Genomic DNA, 11,302 nt, shown 5'->3' on the forward strand with positions numbered 1-11,302 from the left:
CATAACAAATTGTATTTTTGTTCGATAAAGTCTTTCTTTATATCCCAAAAAAGTCAGTTTCATTAGCGCGCTAGACTCAGTAATCCACCGGTTCAAAATGCATACAAATGAATCCCGTAAGTTACCAATAAACTTCTTCCAAACAACGTTCCTCTTTCAAACAACGTTCCTAATCAACCCTCAGGTACCCTAATATGTAAATAAACGATCAACTTTAAGACAGAGAATACCGGAGACCATTAAAACTTCTTCACTTGTTATGGCCGCAATCCCGATATCGGGATAAGTGTCATCAACAACCGCTGAATAGCATAGCGCTACATACAATAAATATAACTATAAATATTTATATTCATGAAATGACAAGTGCAATATAGGAAAACACAGTTTAGCCTTTTGTTAATCTACCTGTCATGTCAGGTTTTGAAATCATACTTTATAGCGACTGTAATCCAGGCGTTTGTGTAAGTTTATCGATCGCACGATAAACATTAAGTACCCTTAGCATCAGGTAGCTCGGTCACGAAAATCAGAAAAGCAATCAAATTAATCGTTTACCTTTGATGATCTTCGGATGTTTTCACTCACGAGACTCCCAGTTACACAGCAAATGTTCCTTTTGTTCCATAAAGATTATTTTTAGATCCAAAATACCTCCGTTTGTTTATCGCGTTATGTTCAGAAATCCACAGGAAATAGCGGTCACGACAACGCGGACGAAAATTCCAAATAGTTTCCATAATGTCCACAGAAACATGTCAAACATGGGAGAGGAATTCTGTTGCGCGAGCAAAACTCATGTGACAACTTGACGCGATGTTATCGTTCTGGCTCATTTTTCAAAATAAAAGCCTGAAACTATGTCTGAAGACTGTTGACACCTTGAGGAAGTGATAGGAAAAGGAATCTGGTTCATATCGCTTTAAATGGAGCAAAGGTAGGCTATGGAACATGGAGTTTTCAAAATAGAAGCCACTTCCTCTTGATTTTCCTCATGGTTTCGCCTGCAATATCAGTTCTGTTATACTCACAGACAATATTTTGACAGTTTTGGAAACTTTAGAGTGTTTTCTATCCAATACTAATAATAATATGCATATATTAGCAACGGAGACTGAGGAGCTGGCCGTTTACAATGGGCACCTTTTCATCCAAGCTACACAATACTGCCCCTGCAGCCATAAAAAGTTAAGGCTAGGCATCCCGCTAGCGGGACAACTTCCGGTGAAACTTGAGGGCACACAATTCAAATAAATAATCATAGAAACTATGGATATTAAAACATTTAGGTCTTATATTGGTTAAAAGCTTAAATTCAAGTTAATCTACCTGCACTGTCCGAAAGCTTAAATTCCTGTTAATCTACCTGCACTGTCCGAAAGCTTAAATTCAAGTTAATCTACCTGCACTGTCCGAAAGCTTAAATTCAAGTTAATCTACCTGCACTGTCCGAAAGCTTAAATTCAAGTTAATCTACCTGCACTGTCCAAAATTTAAATTCAGGAAGTTAATCTGTTAATTTCAAATGGACTACCTGCACTGTCCGATTTACAATAGGCTTTACAGTGAAAGCATGCCATGCGATTGTTTGAGGACAGCGCCCCACATAGAAATATTTTTATATTTTAATATTCACAAAGGGAGGGAGGGAGGGACTGGTGCACTTCACAAAATAGATGGCTTCATGAGGCAGGAAAATTATATGGATATATTGAAGCTCAAAATTTCAGTCAGGAAGTTAAAGCTTGGTCATAAATGGGTCTTTCAAATGGACAACGACCCTAAGCATGCTTCCAAAATTATAGCAAATTGCCTTAAGGACAACAAAGTCAAGGTATTGGAGTGGCCGTCACAGAGCCCTGACCTCAATCCTATATAACATTTGTGGGCAGAACTGAAAAAGCGTGTGCGAGCAAGGAGGCCTACAAACCTGACTCAGTTACACCAGCTCTGTCAGGAAGAATGGACCAAAGTTAACCCAACTTATTGTGGGAAGCTTGTGGAAGGCTTCTAACTATCCTCGCTCCTCGCCATGTAAATCTGACAGGAGAAAACATCGGGTTTCTAACTATCCTCAACATGTAAATCTGACAGGAGAAAACATCTGGTTTCTAACTATCCTCAACATGTAAATCTGAGAGGAGAAAACATCTGGTTTCTAACTATCCTCAACGTGTAAATCTGACAGGAGAAAACATCGGGTTTCTAACTATCCTCGCTCCTCAACATGTAAATCTGTCATCGTCATCCATACCATAACATTCTGATATAAAACCCTGTATTTTTGTCAATCCACTCGTCAGGATGGGAACTTCACAACGTTACACCCAGAAAGGTGAAAGTGTTAAAGTAACAGGAGTTATGTTTGCTACGTCCCAAAGAGAAAGGCTTTCATCTATTCATTTAAGAACAGGTTTACATCTCAACCATAATGTCAGCCAAGTTGTTTTGATTGTAAATCCAGGAAATAATTAAAGACAGAATTTGAGGAAGATGTGATAAGGACAACTATTCTCTAATTGTTTGAAATCAGTGGATTCAACATGAATGTAAAACATGCACACAGGATAAATAAAATTGTTTATACAATGGAGCATTCAAATATTGGCCCACTGCTAGTGGGGCAACCTTAGCTTTTTCTGATTGGTCAATTCTTCGAAGCAATACCATCTGTTTATTGGCTAGCCAGAGCAATTCTTCTGATTGAGATCGAGCACAGCAATGTGATTGGCTGTGTATTATTGACATTACAATACCCATATGAAAATACAATTGAACAGTTCACACAGTTTCATTCTATGATTTTATTACCTAAATGTTTTTTATTTTATTGTAGCCCCTTTGTTGACAATTATTAAATGTGTGCATTCATTATGTTATTGTGTTAATACAGTCTGAAAGTAGTTATTTTGGAGAAGTTTCCAACATAAAAGTAGAATATGTCTGACAAGAGGAACAGTCCTGCCCAGTGTGAAAACCAACAACACACAGCCTTACACACTCAGCTCCCTGTATTCTACAGCTGCACTGCTACAGCTTCACCTGGAGGGGGCGACAGAAACAACCAGATTTAAGGGACAGGACAAACAAGACCAATGACAGACAACACATCTTATCTGAAAGGCTCTCCTGACATAGCTGTCCCAATAGAGTCACTATGAACCAGAAACTGACTGGCCATGGGACATTTTGGGGCCAGATGGGCCAGTCCATCTTTAAGCACAGTGGGCTGGCCTAAATTGGGTGTTTGCAAAGAACAACTGTTTTGGGAGGGGGGGTAGTGTTAGAAAATACATGTAAATGTTAAAAAGAGAAACAGTTACATTATCAATCATCACAGATCACTGCACCTGTACATAGCCCATCTGTAAATAGCCCATCCAACTACCTCATCCCCATACTGTATGTATTTATTTATCTTGATTCTTTGCACCCCAGTATCTCTACTTGCACATTCATCTTCTGCACATCTATCACTCCAGTGATTAATTGCTATATTGTAATTACTTCGCCACCATGGCCTATTTATTGCCTTACCTCCCTTATCTTACCTCATTTGCACATACTGTATATATACTTTTTGTACTGAATTATTGACTGTATGTTTGTTTATTCCATGTGTAACTCTGTGTTGTTGTATGTGTCGAACTGCTTTGCTTTATCTTGGCCAGGTCGCAGTTGTAAATGAGAACTTGTTCTCAACTAGCCTACCTGGTTAAATAAAGGTGAAATAAAATATAAAAAATGTTCACAATCCTTGACTGATTTCAATACAACATAAACATGTCATAAATAAATACGTCACTCACCCTAACGTCAGGACCAGAGTCCACAGACCACAGGTTGGGTTGGTCCTCCTCTTCTTCCTCGTCACCAGTGGGAAACCAGCTAGGATAATATTACACAGATGGATTAGATTACATCAGATATTCACTGATTTATTGATTTGATATTTAAAGTATTAGGACTCTCCAGCCAGAGACAACATTATATATGACCTCAGTTATATTACTCTGTCAACTAGTAATACAGAGATGAACATCACAGAGACATTAAACATTAACACAGAGATGGACATCACAGAGACATTAATACAGAGATCACCTGGTTATTGTGATACATGTGTTCTACTGTAGTGTACCTGTTTTGTGTTAACATCCCATAAAGATGAGATGATACATGTGTTATACTGTAGTGAGCCTGAAATTCAGACCATCTAGCACAAAAAGTTGCTCCCCTGGTCATATTTGTGCTTGGACTTTCAAAAAATTAACACAGAATGTGTTAACACTGTTTTAAAACTATTATTTAAATATTCATTGAACGTTTTCAGGAAGTAAAAAAAAAAAACTCAAAATAACCTATAAGTTCTGTTCTCTGAGTGTTAATAAAACCTCCCAGGAAAATGTTCAGGGAACCATAGTAAGACATTCTCAGAACCTCAGAAACATCCCTGGAACCATAGTAAGACGTTCTCAGAACCTCCCTGGAACCATAGTTAGATGTTCTCAGAACCTCCCTGGAACCATAGTTAGACGTTCTCAGAACCTCAGAACCTCCCTGGAACCATAGTAAGATGCTCTCAGAACCTCAGAACCTCAGTAAGACCTCCCTCAGAATCTGGAACCATAGTTAGATGTTCTCAGAACCTCCCTGGAACCATAGTTAGACGTTCTCAGAACCTCAGAACCTCCCTGGAACCATAGTAAGATGCTCTCAGAACCTCAGAACCTCCCTGGAACCATAGTTAGACGTTCTCAGAACCTCCGTGGAACCATAGAAAGATGTTCTCAGAACCTTCCTGGAACCATAGTAAGACGTTCTCAGAACCTCAGAATCTCCCTGGAACCATAGTTAGATGTTCTCAGAACCTCCCTGGAACCATAGTAAGACGTTCTCAGAACCTCCCTGGAACCATAGTAAAACGTTCTCAGAAACCTCCCTGCAACCTAAAACGTAACGTTCCCAGAACAGGCTAAGTTTTCATGACCATTTTTTGAAAGTTAAAAAAACGCTCCGTTTTACCAGTCAGTAAAGTTATGGCTTCCTCCCCAGAACCAATGGTAAACCAAAAATGTATGTTCCCACAACTTTCAGCAAATCAAATTCGCTAGTTGGGATTCCACTTCTTGTACTCCATGTCATATGCCAAGTTATGTTGACAAGGAGTAGAATGTTACCACAAAATAGACAGGTACACGGTGTCCTGTCTTTACTATCATTAACCTGAAGATTAATCTTTATCAAATGACTCTCTGTAATTGTTATTACGCTATTAAACTGATTATTCATGTAACTGTAATTAACTAGGAAGCATAAACAAACAGTAGATAGTTACAAGAAAATGATAAGGGAGTTTCCCTAGTGGGATAAACCGGCATCGTGGCTTGGTGTACAAAGGGGAAGTGGTGGTCGACTGAGATAAGACAACACACAGTTGATAATTATAACAATTGAAATGCTAATCCTTTGCACATGAACGCTCACTCATTCGGGAACAATTGCAATCAATATATATATTTACGCTCACTGTGTCGTCGGGTTCTCTGTTGAAAAGTTTGTTTCTGTTGGAGAGTGTCCGTCCTCTCTCGCTCTCTCTCGTAGTTAGAATGGATAGTTCAGAGTAACATTCATTCATGTCGTTATAGAATAGATGTTTCGGCAGTTGTCGGTCTTCGCGTTCAATGATACCAAATTCCTAGCTGCAGACTAGTAATTAATATCAAAGACTTGTTCTTATTCTGTCAGTATCGATAGTCTAAGAGTTTAACCACGTGGTATGGTTAAAAGATTCAGCCATCTACTCAAACCTTGGCCCTCTCGTTATCGAGGTAAGCTGGTCTGCAACCTTTGTCCTCTCGTGATTGAGAGAAACATGGTCTGTTGAGAAATTCTCAAAGTGGGGGTTTTATTCGGGAGTTGCAGAAAAGGGCCTGTCCCAGGATGGGCTCATGGACGGTCCTCTGATGTAGTTAAACTCAAAAGAGAATTGGAGTTTCCTTCATTAAACTGTCCAAAATCACATTACACTAATTTCAAACAGTATCATCCTCACTCATTGTAAACCTGTAAACCTCATATCTGAGGCTATTATTTAAACAGCATTATGGTAATGTGGTCGTATTGGCTCCCATGAGTTTCACCAAATTGTACCAAACGGACCAGTTCGTAGATGGATTCTTCACCGATCTTTTATACCTTCTTCAGAACATAAATGTTGTTGGGACCTCATGTTCTGTGAGGTTGAAGAAATTCCTTTGTTCTCTATGAAAATTCACTCTGTCTCTATACTGTGGCCATGAGGAAATAATCTCCTCCAAGAATTTACGACCTCTCTCTGACCACAGCAGCCTGTGTGTAGAAGACAGGGAAAGGGGATGGGGCTTGCTGTACCCAAAGAGGGCAACATCATGACACCAGGCTATGGAGATCCGTAGGGTTCAGAGCCTGTTTTGTGAGGGAGACCTGGCAAGACTTGTTTAGCAGGACCTAGCTAACTGTAGACTTAGTTAGCATGACCAGGCTAACTGTAGACTTAGTTAGCAGGACCAGGCTAACTGTAGAATTAGATAGCAGGACAAGGCTAACTGTAGAATTAGATAGCAGGACCAGGCTAACTGTATAATTAGATAGCAGGACCAGGCTAACTGTAGAATTAGATAGCAGGACAAGGCTAACTGTAGAATTAGATAGCAGGACCAAGCTAACTGTATAATTAGATAGCAGGACCAGGCTAACTGTAGAATTAGATAGCAGGACCAGGCTAACTGTAGATTTAGATAGCAGGACAAGGCTAAAAGCATTCGTAAGTTAGGCTAACTGCACCTGGAGGTGAAGAGAGCCTTCTCGTTGATCATCTGGACTCTGAAGATGTTGACAGCCTTATAGACGTCTATCACATCCTGGTACTTCTCCAGTAGATGCCTGGAGAGAGAGACCGGATAGAAAATAGTCACTCTACAATATCACCACACTTGACAAGAAAAAACACAACAATGTGGAGTTGAAACACTATAAACCTCAAGATACCTGTAATATGTCCCTGACTTGTCCTTCTGGTTCTCTGGTCTGGCTTCATCTCTTCTCCCCCCCACTGGTAGCAGGGGCAGGGGAAGAGACTTAGCCAGGGGTAGAGGCAGGGGCTGGGGCCTGGTCTGGTCCTCTCTCCCAGGGGCAGGTTCTGTGCCAGGTAAGGTCTGAGCAGGGCTCTGGGCAGCAGAGACACCAGCCAGTAGATGGGCTCCTCATTCACAATGTCATGGAAGCTCTGGAGGTATTGACGCACAGCTGCAGAGGGCTGGATGGAGGACAGGTTCTGTAGGCAGGAAGAGGAAAAGGAGGAGGAGATGCAGGAGGAAGAGAGACAGGGAGTTTACTGTGTGGTTATGGAAAACATGGAGGTACTGACGCATGGCTACAGAGGACTGGATTCAGGACAGGTTCTGTAGGCATGATGAGGAGGATGAAGAGGAGGAGGAAGAGAGACAGGGAGACCAAGGTGAAGCTATATACAGGGAGTAACAGTACCAGATCAATGTGGAGCTAATATACAGGGAGTACCAGATCAATGTGGAGCTAATATACAGGGAGTACCAGATCAATGTGGAGCTATATACAGGGAGTAACAGTACCAGATCAATGTGGAGCTATATACAGGGAGTGACAGTACCAGATCAATGTTCAGAGGTACCAGGCATTTGAGGTTGATACAGTATGTTCATGAAGGCAGGGTAAAGAGACTAGGCATAAGGATAGATAATAATAATATAGTATGTTCATGAAGGCAGGGTAAAGAGACTAGGCATAAGGATAGATAATGTATTTGAGGTTGATACAGTATGTTCATGAAGGCAGGGTAAAGAGACTAGGCATAAGGATAGATAATATTAATACAGTATGTTCATTAAGGCAGGGTAAAGTGACTAGGCATAAGGATAGATAATAATAATATAGTATGTTCATTAAAAGGCAGGGTAAAGAGACTAGGCATAAGGATAGATAATGTATTTGAGGTTGATACAGTATGTTCATTAAGGCAGGGTAAAGTGACTAGGCATAAGGATAGATAATAATAATGTATTTGTAGTTCCAAGATGGCGTAGCAGTCGGACGTGTGTTTTGTCTTGTCCCGTCCTGTATAGTGTAAATATAGTTTTTCCTCGTTTTTTTCTGTATATATTTCGTACATATTTTAATCTCACTTTCCAACTACAGGCTGAATATACTCTCCTGCAACCCGCATCACCCAATGTGGTACGGATCTGCTTTTTCTATACTTTAGAATCGGAACCCTCATCAGAAGCTAGCCAGCTAACTAGCTACTAGCTAGTAGCTAGCCACTGCTAGCGGTCTTCAACGCTAACTAGGACACCAGCGCGACATCTACCCAAAGCATATCAGACTGCTTTTTCTCTACCACATCTCCGGATTCCTACCGCAAGCTCTGAACCTTACACCGGATCATCGCAACTAGCTAGCTGCAATCCGAGTGGCTACTCCTGGCTAACGTCTCTGTCCCAGAGCAAGCACCAGTTAGCCTGGAGCTAGCCTCGAGCTAAGCCCATCTCCCGACTAGCCGAAGAAGTCCAACAATACCTATTTTGCCAATTGGCCTGGACCCTCTACTGCCGACTCGAGCCCCGCCGATCCATCACGACTGGTCCGCCGACATAATCGTCCGAGGGGGTTTCAACAGGCTTTTCCGCTGCGACATCGCCAAAGATCCATCTGCTGGCCAAGGCCTGCGAGCTTTCTGAATCGCTGTATCTCCAGCTCACCGCATGAAGAGGAATAAACAGACTCACCCCATCGCGACGTCCCCCAAAGTTTAACTCTCTAGCCCTCGCTATCTCCCTGCTTGCTAATTCGGCCTGCTAACGGCTAGCTTGTCAAGCTCCGGTCCGCTAACTGCTACCTTGTCTAGCTCGGGCCTATGAACTGTTAGCTTGTTAGCACAGGCCTGCTAACCGTCTGAACCACCGCGTCCCAATCACTCTCTGACCCCATTTACTTTCTATCTCTTTTTGATTTTTAATTTGTTTATACCTTCCGGAAACCTGCCTCACCCAATGTGATACGGAATCGCTATTACTTTTACTCTTATTTTTATTTTTATGACACACTCAAGAACCTCCAGACGCTAACCAGCTAACTAGCTACAAGCTATTTAGTCATTGTTAGTTTTTAAAAACCTGGATAACACTCGCCAGCCCAGCCTCCCTGCCCATCCACCGCTGCCCCCTGGACACTGATCTCTTGGCTACATAGCTGACGACGCTGGACTGTCCATTAATCACGGTACTCCTTTCTGCTTGTTTGTCTTACCTGTCGGCCCCGTTGCCTAGTCAACGCCATTTTACCTGCTGTTTGTTGTGCTAGCGGATTAGCCTCGCCTACTGTTTTTAGCTAGCTTTCCAAATTCAACACCTGTGATTACTGTATGCCTCGCTGTATGACTCTCTCAGATGTCAATATGCCTTGTATACTGTTGTTCAGGTTAGTTATCATTGTTTTAGTTCACAATGGAGCCCCTAGACCCACTCTGCATACCCCTGTTACCTCCTTTGTCCCACCTCCCACACATGCGGTGACCTCACCCATTACAACCAGCATGTCCAGAGATACAACCTCTCTCATCATCACCCAATGCCTGGGCCTACCTCCGCTGTACCCGCACCCCACCATACCCCTGTCTGCACATTATGCCCTGAATATATTCTACCATGCCCAGAAACCTGCTCCTCTTATCCTCTGCCCCCAACGCTCTAGGCGACCAGTTTTGATAGCCTTTAGCCGCACCCTCATACTACTCCTTCTCTGTTCTGCGGGTGATGTGGAGGTAAACCCAGGCCCTGCATGTCCCCAGGTACCCTCATTTGTTGACTTCTGTGATCGAAAAGCCTTGGTTTTATGCATGTCAACATCAGAAGCCTCCTCCCCAAGTTTGTTTTACTCACTGCTTTAGCACACTCTGCTAACCCTGATGTCCTTGCCGTGTCTGAATCCTGGCTCAGGAAGGCCACCAAAATTCAGAGATTTCCATACCCAACTATAACATCTTCCGTCAAGATAGAACTGCCAAAGGGGGCGGAGTTGCAGTCTACTGCAGAGATAGCCTGCAAAGTAATGTCATACTTTCCAGGTCCATACCCAAACAGTTCGAACTACTAATTTTGAAAATTACCCTCTCCAGAAATAAGTCTCTCACTGTTGCCGCCTGCTACCGACCACCCTCAGCTCCCAGCTGTGCCCTGGACACCATTTGTGAATTGATCGCCCCCATCTAGCTTCAGAGTTTGTTCTGTTAGGTGACCTAAACTGGGATATGCTTAACACCCCGGCAGTCCTACAATGTAAGCTAGATGCCCTCAATCTCACTCAAATCATCAAGGAACCCACCAGGTACAACCCTAACTCTGTAAACAAGGGCACCCTCATAGACGTCATTCTGACCAACTGGCCCTCCAAATACACCTCCGCTGTCTTCAACCAGGATCTCAGTGATCACTGCCTCATTGCCTGTATCCGCCACGGAGCCGCAGTCAAACGACCACCCTCATCACTGTCAAACGCTCCCTAAAACACTTCTGTGAGCAGGCCTTTCTAATCGACCTGGCCCGGGTATCCTTGAAGAACATTGACCTCATCCCGTCAGTTGAGGATGCCTGGTCATTCTTTAAAAGTAACTTCCTCACCATTTTAGATAAGCATGCTCCGTTCAAAAATGCAGAACCAAGAACAGATACAGCCCTTGGTTCACTCCAGACCTGACTGCCCACGACCAGCACAAAAACATCCTGTGGCGGACTGCAATAGCATCGAATAGCCCCCGTGATATGCAACTGTTCAGGGAAGTCAGGAACCAATACACGCAGTCAGTCAGGAAAGCTAAGGCCAGCTTCTTCAGGCAGAAGTTTGCATCCTGTAGCTCCAACTCCAAAAAGTTCTGGGACACTGTGAAGTCCATGGAGAACAAGAGCACCTCCTCCCAGCTGCCCACTGCACTGAGGCTAGGTAACACGGTCTCCACCGATAAATCCACGATTGCTCGAAAGCTTCAATAAGCACTTCTCAACGGCTGGCCATGCCTTCCGCCTGGCTACTCCAACTCGGCCAACAGCTCCGCCCCCGCAGCTCCTCGCCCAAGCCTCTCCAGGTTCTCCTTACCCAAATCCAGATAGCAGATGTTCTGAAAGAGCTGCAAACCTAGACCCGTACAAATCAGCTGGGCTTGACAATCTGACCCTCTATTTCTGAAACTATCTGCCGCCATTGTCGCAACCCCTATTACCAGCCTGTTCAA

The 11,302-nt window shown here is 42.9% G+C and overlaps 1 long non-coding RNA gene across 1 annotated transcript; it reads right to left on the reverse strand.

Annotated features, from left to right (window-relative positions):
* Positions 1–2,784: 2,784 nt before the first annotated feature.
* On the reverse strand, positions 2,785–7,340 carry LOC135570666 (uncharacterized). Its single transcript, XR_010463563.1, has 4 exons — positions 7,030–7,340; positions 6,826–6,924; positions 3,810–3,888; positions 2,785–3,042 (listed from the first exon to the last, which is right to left on the reverse strand). It is a non-coding gene; the product is annotated as an uncharacterized LOC135570666 (long non-coding RNA).
* Between the last annotated feature and the right edge of the window lie 3,962 nt (positions 7,341–11,302).

This window comes from Oncorhynchus nerka, unplaced genomic scaffold (genome assembly GCF_034236695.1).
Source record: "Oncorhynchus nerka isolate Pitt River unplaced genomic scaffold, Oner_Uvic_2.0 unplaced_scaffold_942, whole genome shotgun sequence".
Lineage (NCBI taxonomy): Eukaryota > Metazoa > Chordata > Actinopteri > Salmoniformes > Salmonidae > Oncorhynchus > Oncorhynchus nerka.